The sequence below is a fragment of the Saccostrea cucullata genome, unplaced genomic scaffold (assembly GCF_032062105.1).
Source record: "Saccostrea cucullata isolate Sc308-1 unplaced genomic scaffold, CSIRO_AGI_Scuc_v1 ctg1853, whole genome shotgun sequence".
In the NCBI taxonomy this organism is placed as follows: Eukaryota; Metazoa; Mollusca; class Bivalvia; order Ostreida; family Ostreidae; genus Saccostrea; species Saccostrea cuccullata.
In genome coordinates this window covers 25,001-37,314 of record NW_026918342.1, presented here as the reverse complement: position 1 = coordinate 37,314, position 12,314 = coordinate 25,001, and the positions used below count along the sequence as shown (strand labels likewise).

The 12,314-nt window shown below is 35.1% G+C and overlaps 2 pseudogenes; one reads left to right on the top strand and one right to left on the bottom strand.

Moving 5' to 3' along the window:
- The first annotated feature begins 86 nt into the window (after window positions 1-86).
- LOC134263529 (protein PAT1 homolog 1-like) overlaps window positions 87-12,314 on the top strand; it is a 16,592-nt pseudogene continuing 4,364 nt past the window's right edge.
- On the bottom strand, window positions 6,240-7,927 carry LOC134263527 (uncharacterized; annotated as a pseudogene).

Genomic DNA, 12,314 nt, shown 5'->3' with positions numbered 1-12,314 from the left:
AGCATGAAAAATTATTCAAAAGCTTATTTTACTTTTTTGAAACGAGTTTTTGAATATTAGAAAAAAATCAAACTTTTCAGGAATGGTTTTGGTAACGAGAGTTTTGGCCATAAATCGAAAATGGCCTGAGAGAAATGGAAGACACGTTCTCAAGTTTGGGTTCGCACCACCCTGTACGTTGGATTGAGTTACTTAATTGATATCAGTGATAATTTTAATGAATTTTTTAAGCATTAATTTTTTTAGAAGCATCTTTTTATACGTTTGTATTTTTTGTGAAAAAATATAACTTGTTTTCATGCACAGGCACATTTTTATACATTTCGGTTTTGTATTTTCAGAAATAACACACTGAACTTAAGTTTTTTATTCACCTTTTATATAATTTTAAAGTTAATATTCTTTAGCGTTCTCTCTTTCATACAAAATATCGTGTAGAAACAGCGACGTAATTATGATTTAATTCGAATTTCCTCTGTCTCAACATTTATGTAACAATTTTCATGCTATATTATGAGGCCAATGTTCCATAATTTTATGCATGTAAATAAAAGTCTCCGAAGTGTTAAAAGATTGATCAAAAAAGAAAATATCAGTCCTTGTGAAATTTAAATTCATCAAAAACTGCTTGGCAATGCATTTTCTTTTGGGGCCATGTAAGGTTGTAAAGTGGAAATGTACTTTCTCTTTGTTACTCTGATCTTCCTCTCCATATTAAGTAACCAAAGTAAGCATGCTAAGCGTATAGTTATGATAAACAATGAGGCCTTTATAAATGGTGTAAAACATTGATTGTGAAGTAAAAATAAAGGGATAAAAAGATTCTTTCTCTCATGATTTATAGTTGGATATGATTTTTATCCAACTCCTTGTTTGTTTGAATCCCCTCACCAAGGATCAGGGATAAAAACACAGAACTTGTTGGATAAAAATCAAATACAAATCATGGTAGATCCTTTACAGCTTTTCATGTAATAGAGTAAATAAATTGTTTTTCCTCTTCTATAGGCCCTCGGGGCGGGGATGTGTAATGAGAATGAGCTGATGGAGGCCCCTGAAGAAGAAGACATAGATCTGATGAACGATGAGACGTTTGGAGGAGATATTGATGGTTTGTTGTGATTCTTTGTGATATGTTGAATGTCGAGACATTTGGTAGAGAATGAGATATCAATGGTTTGTTGTGGATAATTCTATGAAAGTGCTTTAATGCCTAAAATGATCAGTTGTATTATGTAAAGATACAATTACATGAACGTTAAATCCATATAAAATTTTTGTGGTGAACTATTGGAATTTATGATTTTTGATTTACCATATGTTGTTAACAGCTCTGTGTGTGTGCATGCAAAATGCATAAAATAATAAACCTTTCGTAAGCCTTAGAGATTGGCCATCTTTCTAATACACACGGTGATGCCCGTTTTGTTAACCAGTGTATAACGGTAATTGACATTCTATGTTTTACGTATTACAGCAGATTTTGACTGGGAGGAGGAGCATGAGAAACTGTCGGAGGTGATAGAGGTCGGGGACAAAATTCTCTACGGACGACCAGCGCGGGATTCTGGGTACAAGACCTACGCCAGTCAGGAGGTAAATCATCACTGTCTCTGTATTAAGTGCAGAGTTGGTCCTAAGACCTGGGATCAGGGGAATTTCACCACCTTGGAACCTATAAGGACATTATCTCCAGTTGTTTTGTGTGGGGAAAGAATCCCAGATCCCCATCTACTTTTGTAATGTTTATAATGTTTACTGCTGTTTCAATTGTTAGGGACAACCTTGTAAGGTATCAAAAAAGATCATTTAACATGTACTGTGTATTAAGTGTTTCACAGTTTGTAAAGGATGTTAAGAAGGTTTATTTCAATAGAAATTGCACAAAATTCTTAAGATTAAAAAAAAAAAGAAACATTTTAATATCCAATATGGAGATTTAAGTCTGTGATTGAAGATGCCTTAGTATGCAATTTCTATATGTTTCCAATTTTTCTAGGCCCCAGACATATGAATCCTGGAAATTGTCAAACAATGATCTTAAATTTTCTTAATATAAAAGGTGAAAAGGGCACCTTGCTGTACATTCATGATGTGTACCACTGTGTACATTGTAATATTTGTTATAACTAGGAATACATGGAGCAGAGCATCAGTCAGTTGGTGGTAGAAGATGAGGAGATAGATGACCCAGCCATCGTCAACGTCAGCAAAAACAGACCTATACCTAAGGTTAGAAAGACTTGTCACTCTGATTGCTGAGTTCTTTTGCATTCTCAGGGTTTTCCATAAGATGTGAGGGCCTGAGAATTTTTCCGCCAATGGTGCTGTACTCCTCCTACATTCCCGATTAGAAGGGGGAACCCAAATCTCTTTCTACTTTTGAAAATGTCCCCTTCCTGTTTCAGGTCTTGGTTTCAACTAGTGATGAAACGATTGTCGCCGACGATCGATTGTCGATCGTTTTTGGGTGTTCGATTCCGATTATCGATTACGATTTTCATAATCGATAGTCGCCCAAATAAACGTGCCAAAATAAACGTGTACAATTTGAACAAAACAAATACGCACGCATTAACAATGCATGTAAAAAACGAAAAGGAAAGAGGTCAACAAAAATGGCGCCCGAAGACAAAGTTAACAACAATTAGTTAGAACATTCTGATATTGTCCTACGGACTCAGTTTAACGATGGAATTCATTCCGTGTATTCGTAATGTAGCAAAAGAAACACGGGATAACTCATACATTTACTACGGACAATCTAGAGAGTTCCGAATGTAAACATGGCAGGTAAATTTGAAGCGAGAGAAAAACGGTAAAAAAGTAATTGGTTTTTCGTCTTTATTTGGATTATTTTTGGGGATAAAAGACATAAGCAATCTTAAGAAGGTTTGTTTTGATTAAATTGGTAGTTATTTCTAGTGCAAATCCTTTTATATTCTTTAAAATCGTTTCGGAATGGATCCGCCCGATTTGCTGCATTGCAAGTTAAGTACTGTGTATGGGACTTATTCTAACTGTGGTGAGGGGCTGAGGGCTTATATTAATCTAACTAAACAACAACAAGTAGAATTTTACCCAAATCCAGAGAATGCAAAATCTGATGTCATGACAAACATTTTAAGTTTTTATGAGCAAGTATGTAAAAAAAAAAATTCTGTTTCTTACACAACAAAAAGTTGTTAATAAACTTCATAAAATTTTATTTTTAGTTTGTACCATAAATGATAAATGCTATAAGGAAATAGAATTTTGTAGTTGAATTATTAAATAAGTCGATGATTGATCGATTAAGCTTCTCCGATTTCGATCAATTATCGATTATGAAATTTCCCCGATTATTCAACACTAGTTTCAACACTGGATTTTGCTTATTATCATCATCTAATGAGGGCTATGTCAGTAAAATCCCAATGAATTTTAATATTAATTCTCCACATTTTGTTGAGATTTGTAAATGCTTATTATTACAAAAACTTTATTGATAAGGGCAAACCTTTGAGTAAATGCTAATTTGTGTGGGAAGTGAAAATATCATTTAAAAAGATTAACTCTTAACGGGGGTATAAAAAATAGATATATGTTTCGTACATAAAAGTTCTTTTAGGATTAGGATAACAATTAGTATGATTTCTATAATTGTTATGTTGGATCTCCACCAATCAAAGTACCTTATAAATTATTCAGCCATATAAAAAATGAAATACCTATGCACAAAAAATCACATTGAGTTGACATTTGTGATTTATGAATTTATATATTTCAGAAATGTCAGAATCTGGATGATTTGTTTGGACCAGCTTCATACCCCCCGCCCCGCTCTCCTGGATACAGAACATTTGGTCAGTAATAATTCCAGATCCACAAGACACATACTAAAATTATTAAATATGTATTTATAGCTCAGCTTTTATAAGTCTGGTATAGCTTAGGCTATTCCCATATCCAGGTACTTTATGATTGTCAATGAGTAGTTCTCATGATCCGCAAATACTGAAGTAACTTAAAGTCCTTACCAGATCAGAAAATGAATATAATTAAATATAGAGATGTACAGTAAACCAACTTTTATTCATGTGCGAGAAATATGCGCGAGTTCCGCGCTCTACTTTTATTCGCGAATATTAATCGCCACGAACCAATGATTTTGATAAGTATTTGTAGAAAATGTTTCCTCTGTCGCGAAAATTTCTTGTCGCAGATAGATTGCAAACTGACGAATCGCAAATAAGAAAAAATGACGCGATTAATAGTTGGTTTACAGTAAATTGCCAAAATATCTGGAGATCAAATTTTGGAGTGATAATAGATAACAATCTTTAAGTTGATCTTTGTAATTATGTTACCCAAAGGAAGTTGGGGAACATATTGTTTTTACTCTGTTTCTTACTATTAATATTATTTTTCTTCCTGGGAAAAGTTTGTCCATGGGTGATCTTGAAAACAACACATCTTACTTAGGTGAAACCCTTTTAGGGATAGTAGGTATATTATGTAGATTTGCTAAACGAAGGTCATTTTGTGTGCACGTGCTTGCAAGAGCGCGCACGTGCAACACACAAAATGACCAATATAAATATATCCGTAACTTTTCTATTTATTTAATGAAATGTTTTAAAATTCATTATGTGAGGATATATTGGTAGCATAGACATGGTCAAAAAAGCAAGATCTCACGTGCGTGCACGTGCACTTCGCTCTTATTGACTGAAACTAAAGTCTCAATATCTTTCTTGTTTTTTGTTATAATTCTTTACAATTTTGAACATAGTCATACACTATAAAGGTCTACAGTATGATACATAAAAGCAATCATGAAATCATGAGCAGGCAGGTGTGCTGCAATCTGATTGGATGAAACTTTAATTGCCTACAACTTTCTGAGTTCTCAAAAAAACGGGGTGAAATTTAGAATATGAATAGATATAATAGATTCCTACATTATTCTACTATAAATTTGAATACAAGGACATGCATGCATGCACGTGCGTGAGCGACATACGCAAAATGACCAATATATTATAAAAACGATAATATGTATATTTTTATGATTTCTTTTATTGATTCTCAAGATATAAAGATATGTTAATGATTAAGACAACATGCCATGTTCACCTTGCATGTGAATGTTGCATGTGAATGAACGTGTGTGCGTGTGCAATGCGTTAAATGACATATATTTGATATCACTGTAGCTTTAATAATTTTTATGAAGTCATTTTAATACTAATGCATATTTTAAAGTCTTAAAGGAATTACGCACAAAAAGGGAGGTGTGGGGCGTTTGGGGAACATATGTAATGGTCCCCATTACAATTAACACTAGTCTATGATAATGTACTACAAGTGTTTTTTTTATCAAGAAATTATGCATGTATTCTGTTGTTTGTGTAGGTGTCTCCCTCCAGTAGGTAGGAATATCTGGGGTTCCCCGGTGAAGGAGACACATATGCCCCCCGAAGTCAACAATCTCCAGACTCTGTTTGAATTTGCCAAAGCAGCTTCAATTTCAACACACACAAAGGTTAGACAAAATACATATCATAAATATGATGGACCATAGTAGAAAATGGTGTACATTAGGTTCTGCGTGATATCTGTATAAAAAACACTTGACCATGAAAATCCTTGGTTAAGCAATGAACTGAAAAATGTGTAGTTCTAATTAGATTTTTTTCATGGCTTTAAATACAGGAATTAATTCAGTGGAGCCTCATTTTCCGGACGCTTTGGTTCCTAGTCAATTTTTCCGGATATGTGAAGCGTCCGGATACCTGAATCACCAGTTAAACAAGACAATAATATATTTAAATATTTCGTCCCAATGAAAAATCGTCCAGATACTGAAGCATCTGAATATCTGGGGTCCGGATATCTGAGAGTCCATTGTATATCGTTTCATTAGGTATCTTATGCTGTAAAATCTTAAATTGACACAAACACATAAAATATATTTGTTAAATCATGTTAAATATAATATAAATTATATATAGAGGAAAGAAAAATAAAATGATATATATTTTGAATAAGGCTATAAACAGATATGAAGATTATGTACACAAAGCCTGACAAGTATTTGTCCACTATTTACACACTACTGAAAACAGATTTAGACTAGTTTGAAATGATATAGTTTTGGAAATACACAATCAACATTATTCAATTGTTGGTGTTAATTCCTCTGTCGAAAAATCTCTCTCTTATACACCTCTTGTAAGTTGTATTAAATACTCTGTCTATATATATTTAATTTTCTTCACTTTTCCACTGTCACACTCAGCCACAAAGAGGTTGTCTCTGGTGTCTACACATAAACCCAATGGACCCTGTAGATCACAGTTATCGATGTAATGGAGGAACTGTCCGTCCTGATCTAGGATATGGATACAGTTGTTGTTATTGTCTGCTGTAAGGATCTGACTCTGGCTGTCTGTTGTGATACCAAGTGGATCAAATGATCCCTTAGTAGTAAAGGGATGACCAGTGTATCTAAATCGGAGTTTTCCTGCCTGATTAACCACCACTACCGCACGGCCTCCATTGTCAGCCACACAGATATCCAGGTTCCTGTTCTCACTGATGTATTTAGTGTACAAACCAGATGAATAAAGAGGTTTACCATCACTATCAAACTGAATGGTTTGTTTCTTTGTGGAGCCAGAGTAACGGACAACTTTTGATTGTTCTCCAACATCACTGTACATGGTAACCAGGAGGTCACCAGAGGAGGTACTACAGACAAAGTAAGGTTTTCACCCCTGTAGTCTGATCACTTCCTGTATCTGTTTATTCTTCACTATGTTTACAGTTCTTTTATCAGGGTCAGTATAAATTAAATCTCCACTCCTTGTCACTGCTATGTCACGTGGTCTCTTCCCAGACTTGGTTTTGATTGACTTCAGTGGTTTGCCCTGTAGGTTGTAGAGTTTCATGATTTTGTCATTACCACGTGTCCAGATTTCTTCATCACTGAGACAGGTAACACTGTATAGTGGCATTAGTAGATTATAGCCAGTGTCTATGGTGGTGATGAGCTCTGGTTCATCAAGCAGTGGTTTGACTGGAGGACAGGATACAGCTTCTGGTGTCTTCATTGTGTAGCCATGTTCTTCTGTTGTAATGGATAATGGTGATATTGAACCAAACAGTTGAGAACATTGATCTTGATTATTATTTCCAGTAAACACAGGAAACTTAATGATCAGTTTGGATGGTAGTTTGCTGAATTTTTCTGATTTTATCTCATAAGATAGTGATCTGGTTACTTCTTTGAATTTTGATATGTCTTCAGTTTCTGATATAGACTCTTTGATTTCATCAACAAGTTTTTTTATATTATGTAGATGTTGATTAAGGGCATCTCTGTGTCGTTTTCTCATCTCGTTGATTTCTTCCTTGTTTTTCTCTATAACTTTGTCAATTTCTCTGTGCCATTCTTGTCCATGTTTCGTGACCTTTGATGTAAGTTTCTCGTATTTTCCGTCAATTTCGCCTAGCCGGGTTTCTATGTCAGTAACAATATCTTCAAGTGTTAAGTAAACAGTTTCTTTCAGTCTTTTTCTTTCTTTTTCAATGCTTTCTTTCTTATAGTTCATTAAGTCTTGTAGACTCTTAAAATGGTGTCGCTTATGTTCCCCAGAAATGACACATTTTGGACACACTTGAATGTTGCAATCTTCACAATGCATTTCACAGTTCTCTTCAGAATGGGTTTGACACTGATGGTACACAAGCTTGGATCTTTTTAAATCATAAGGCACCACATCATGCTTCTTCGAGACATCAGAAATATGTTCCCCAACACATCCTTTACACAGGTTAATGGGACACAAGTTACAGTACATTTGTACAACTCTAACTTTGCAGACGTCACATCTAATGATATCCTGGGCACAATATCTGGGGTCCATTATGTCAGTTAGGGTTTCAATCTTACTTATATTTTTTATAACTGAAAATTAAAAGAAAAAGATGCTATGTTATCAAGGTTAATTTTGTACAGAAAAAAGAAAATTGAAAGAAATATGTACATAAATCTTACCCCATAAAACTGTAGCGCACTTCTCAATTGAAGCAACAAATCTGTTTATCTTATCAGCCTTATAGATAAAGAAATGTCAATTGGTCAATGTATCATCGTCTAAACTTACATGTATTTACTCATAAGAGACACTGTTTACTTTTTTGGTTATGTATACATGTAGGTCGATTCTGAATTGATAAAACTGTCCCAATTTTTAGCCAGTTCAATTTCAAACAAAGTTCTAAATATTTGTAAAAACAAGATTAAATACACAAACATGACAAACATACACTTCTGATGGAAGGCAGGAGGGAGGGGGGAGGGGGTTAAAATAATTTTCATGAAGTGAAAAATTCATTGTTTAATCCAGACGTCTTGGAGTGTGGATTTTTTTAATGCTGTATTTTATATTTTTATTAGGTTAATTTAAAGAATTCCAATACCTAGGTTGATTTAATGAAGATTCTACTATGTGACTGTACAAGAGAAGCTATGAATGTATTTTGTGTTGTAGATTTTTTTTTTCATAAGTTTCTTCCCAATCAATAATATACCTTGCATTTTTCCCCTAGAGTGCCCCAGTAGTGTCAACTAGAATTTGAGCAGCAATTACTCCCAGGGTCAAAAGGTCATGCAATGACAGCAGAGGATTTGGAGCGACATCTTCGTGGGGAGGACCAGATAATCCCCCCTCATTATGACCCCAGACTCAATCACCCAACTCCTGGGTTCCTGTCGGGATCACCAGGCCCCAGAAACCAGACCCCCCCAGGTTTGTAGGCAGAGGAGATTAACTAAACTGACTGAATTAAACTCATTGAACTGTTCAGGTACAAAATGATGAAGATATTAGACATTTTTTTTAAACGCATGAGAAATACATTCGCCAGAACAATAGTTTTTTATATATTTAAGTTTATGCTACCAATGATAAGTGTGTTTGACTGTGTATATAGCAAGATACTTTTAGAAGACATCTTGTTTTTCAGCGCATACCACCAGGGTAATGTCCATATCTTCCAATGATGGATGTCAGGCGTGCACCGATGGGGCAGGGACCCTTTTCACCGAGAGGTAGGGACAGTCCTCCTGGAGCCACACCCCCAGGCCCCATCCCACCTCACCTGCTCAACAGTAGGCGTTCCCCTTTTCAGACGGCCCCTACCACCCCCCAAAATCATAGGTCCACTCCTGTCATGCTGCATAAGCTTTCTCCTTTGTCTGCCTCAGGTTTGCTTGTATAGATTATGCTTTATGGCCAGTTAACTTAGTTGTATTTGGATTCAGTAATGGAGAATACTTGCGCTTGAACTACAAATTAAACAGATTGCAATATAGATGATTAGTATTTATGATGTATTTCAGCCTGAATCACCAGTAAAATAAGATAATATAACATTTAAAAATTCTGTTCCAATGAAAAATCATCTGGATACTAAAACATCCGGATATCTGAAGGTTCACTGTATTTGGTTTACTCAAAATTTAATGTGATATGATTATCAAGCTGTTGTATAATATAGTGTATGATGTAATGGCATCCTTTGTGTTGTAGACTTATTCCCTGAAGAAGAAAGCTGAGGAGCAGCTTAAGAGACAACAGAATGGAGTGATGGATGAAAAAGACCAGGAACTAAACCTCATCATCCCAGCCATGCCCAAACTAGAGACCAAGCCATACAGACCAGGTACACTGAAAAATCAGGCAGTCTCTCTATATCTCAACTGGATTTTAAGATTTATGTTGAGAGAATTAGTTATTTAGAACCTTGCTCGTTTAGGAATACATTCAAATAAAGCTTTTATTTGCTATTTGATAACTTTTGCATAGGCATGGTGTGCATTTAAGGATTTTTATGCGCTCAGCTCAATAGATTGGGGTACATATTATTTTGTCCTGTCTGACTGTGTCTTTTTGTTGTCAACTTTAACCTTTGCAATAATTCTTGAACATCAAGAGATAGAGACTTCATATTACTAATTAAGCTGTTTCAAATGACACCATGGTCAATGACCTTGTGACCTTGAGTGTGACCTTTATGCTAACAATAGCTTTTTTGAACCTAGGCCATAACTTTTGAAGCATAGGAGATAGAGACTTCATATTTAGTATGACCACTTCACTAATTAAGTTCTTTCACATGGCAAAAAAGTCAATGGCTTTGTGACCTTGACAGTGACTTATATGCAAAAAAAAAGTTTGAACCTTTTTCCATAACTTCTTAACCTTAAGAAATAGAGATTTCATATTTTGTATGCATTTCTACTAATAAAGTTCTATAAAATGTCATCAAGGTCAATGAACTTGTGACCTTGACTGTGACTTGTTTTAACTTTGTTGTCAACGGGTGTAGTGTTTCATAGACATATATTTTTTGTACTTTCTTAGCTTGGGGGGGTGCAAACAATATTTTAAGTTTTCAAAGTAATATACATGTATTTACATGTAGATGTTTACATGTACAGCTCAGTTTGAGGGGTCGTTAGGTAGACTTACCACCTCCAGTGTTCACAATCCCAGGCAGATCATTGAAGTCAGAAGTGAAAGCAAACACCACACAGAGGACAGCGAACCAAAAAATGTCTCCAAAGAACTCAGACGAAGTCGACAGTTACTGATGGAAATAGAAAATGTATGTTCTGATCATGTGGAGGAGTAGTTATTTGTTTTTGAAAGAAAATGATTCAACTCTAAATTTCTATTATAACAAGCTTTATTTTTAGCATACATTCTAATTACTGGGTTTAGGACGTATAAAAGATGCATTAGAAACTAGATGCTGTCATGAGACAGTAATACCCGCACTAAGGTGTTTGCCTCTAAATACACAATCCTACAGGCGGCTTACCAAGGAAAAAGTCAAAATAATTCTATATAATTCAGGCACGTAGCATCCTTTTTGAAAGTGGGGGGGGGGGGCAACCTGAGAAAATTTTTTTTACTAACCTAAAAAAATTAACAAGGAAAAAAAATGAAATGGGGGGGGGGGGGGTAGTGGCCACTTTTTTTTAAAGGCAAAATTAATTTCAATTCCAATTTTTCCCATATTTCCTTGCAATGTATATACTGTGGTTAAAAGTGGGGGGAGGGGGCAACCATCTTTTTAATGGACATTTTCTTATAGTACAGGTAATGTTGGGAAAAAAAGGGGGGCAGCCCCCCCAAGCCCCCCCCCCCCCTCCCCCGGTTGCTACGTGCCTGTAATTTACATATGTATTCATAAAATTGGGTATGAAATTATCCCTGTGACCTATATCTCAGAACCTCTTATATTTATTTTACATGCTTTATTCATTATATACCAGTTTGAATTCTATTAATAATGTAAATTAGATTTTGATAAATGTTTTGCTCATATTAGGACCTTTTTAAATTTACTAATCCCCCCCCCCTCTCGACACCACAATCACACAGTACATACTTTTGGGAATAGGCTAGATGGAACAGTTTTGTTAAAACAGTGTTTGTTATGAATCAATTTAAAATTTGTTCTTGACATGTAAATTCTACATCACATCACGTTGCGTCACCCATTATCATATTTTTAGATTAAACTCCATTCGGTACACCTCGGCCGATTCCCACTTCATCTGATAAGGTGACGGAATCGACGGCACGGAGGTTTTCCGAATGGAATATCATTATAACATGCTGCAGAATGGTGTGCTTTGGATTAATTCATTTTGTGTTATAATTGGATTTATATTTCATGAAGTTTACAGGACCTATGGAGGTCGGTAAGTACAAGTTTAAGTATAGTGAGGGTAAAATAAACCCAAACGATTAGGTTAAAGTTCAAAAGGGTCAAAGATCATCGCATGCCACACTAGACGAATTTCATATTGTGAAGTTATCTCCCCTGGTCGATGTGACATTCAGTTACTGCCAATACTGGTGCGGATCCAGAATTTTTTTCGGGAGTAGGGAGGGGGGTTCACATCTCAGTCAAAATATTCATGCCTAGAATTTCCTGACAAGCAGGAGAAAAAAATCATACACTGAAAACAAATAAACAAAAAAAAACCCAATGTTTTCTTAGTTAGGGGGAGGATGTCCAAAATCATTTTTTATTTGCTTCAGTATATAGTCTTGTTTAAATAACAAAGGAAATTCCAGGGGGGGGGTTCCAATCTCCCTACCCACTCCCTATCCCTGAAATAACAATCTATTTTGTGATTCCAATTAAATAGTATATTTTTTTCCATTTGACTAATTATGTACATATTTTGTTTCTTGTGTTTATATTATGTCTGTATATTTGTCTGCAGAAATTATAACCTTGCCCAT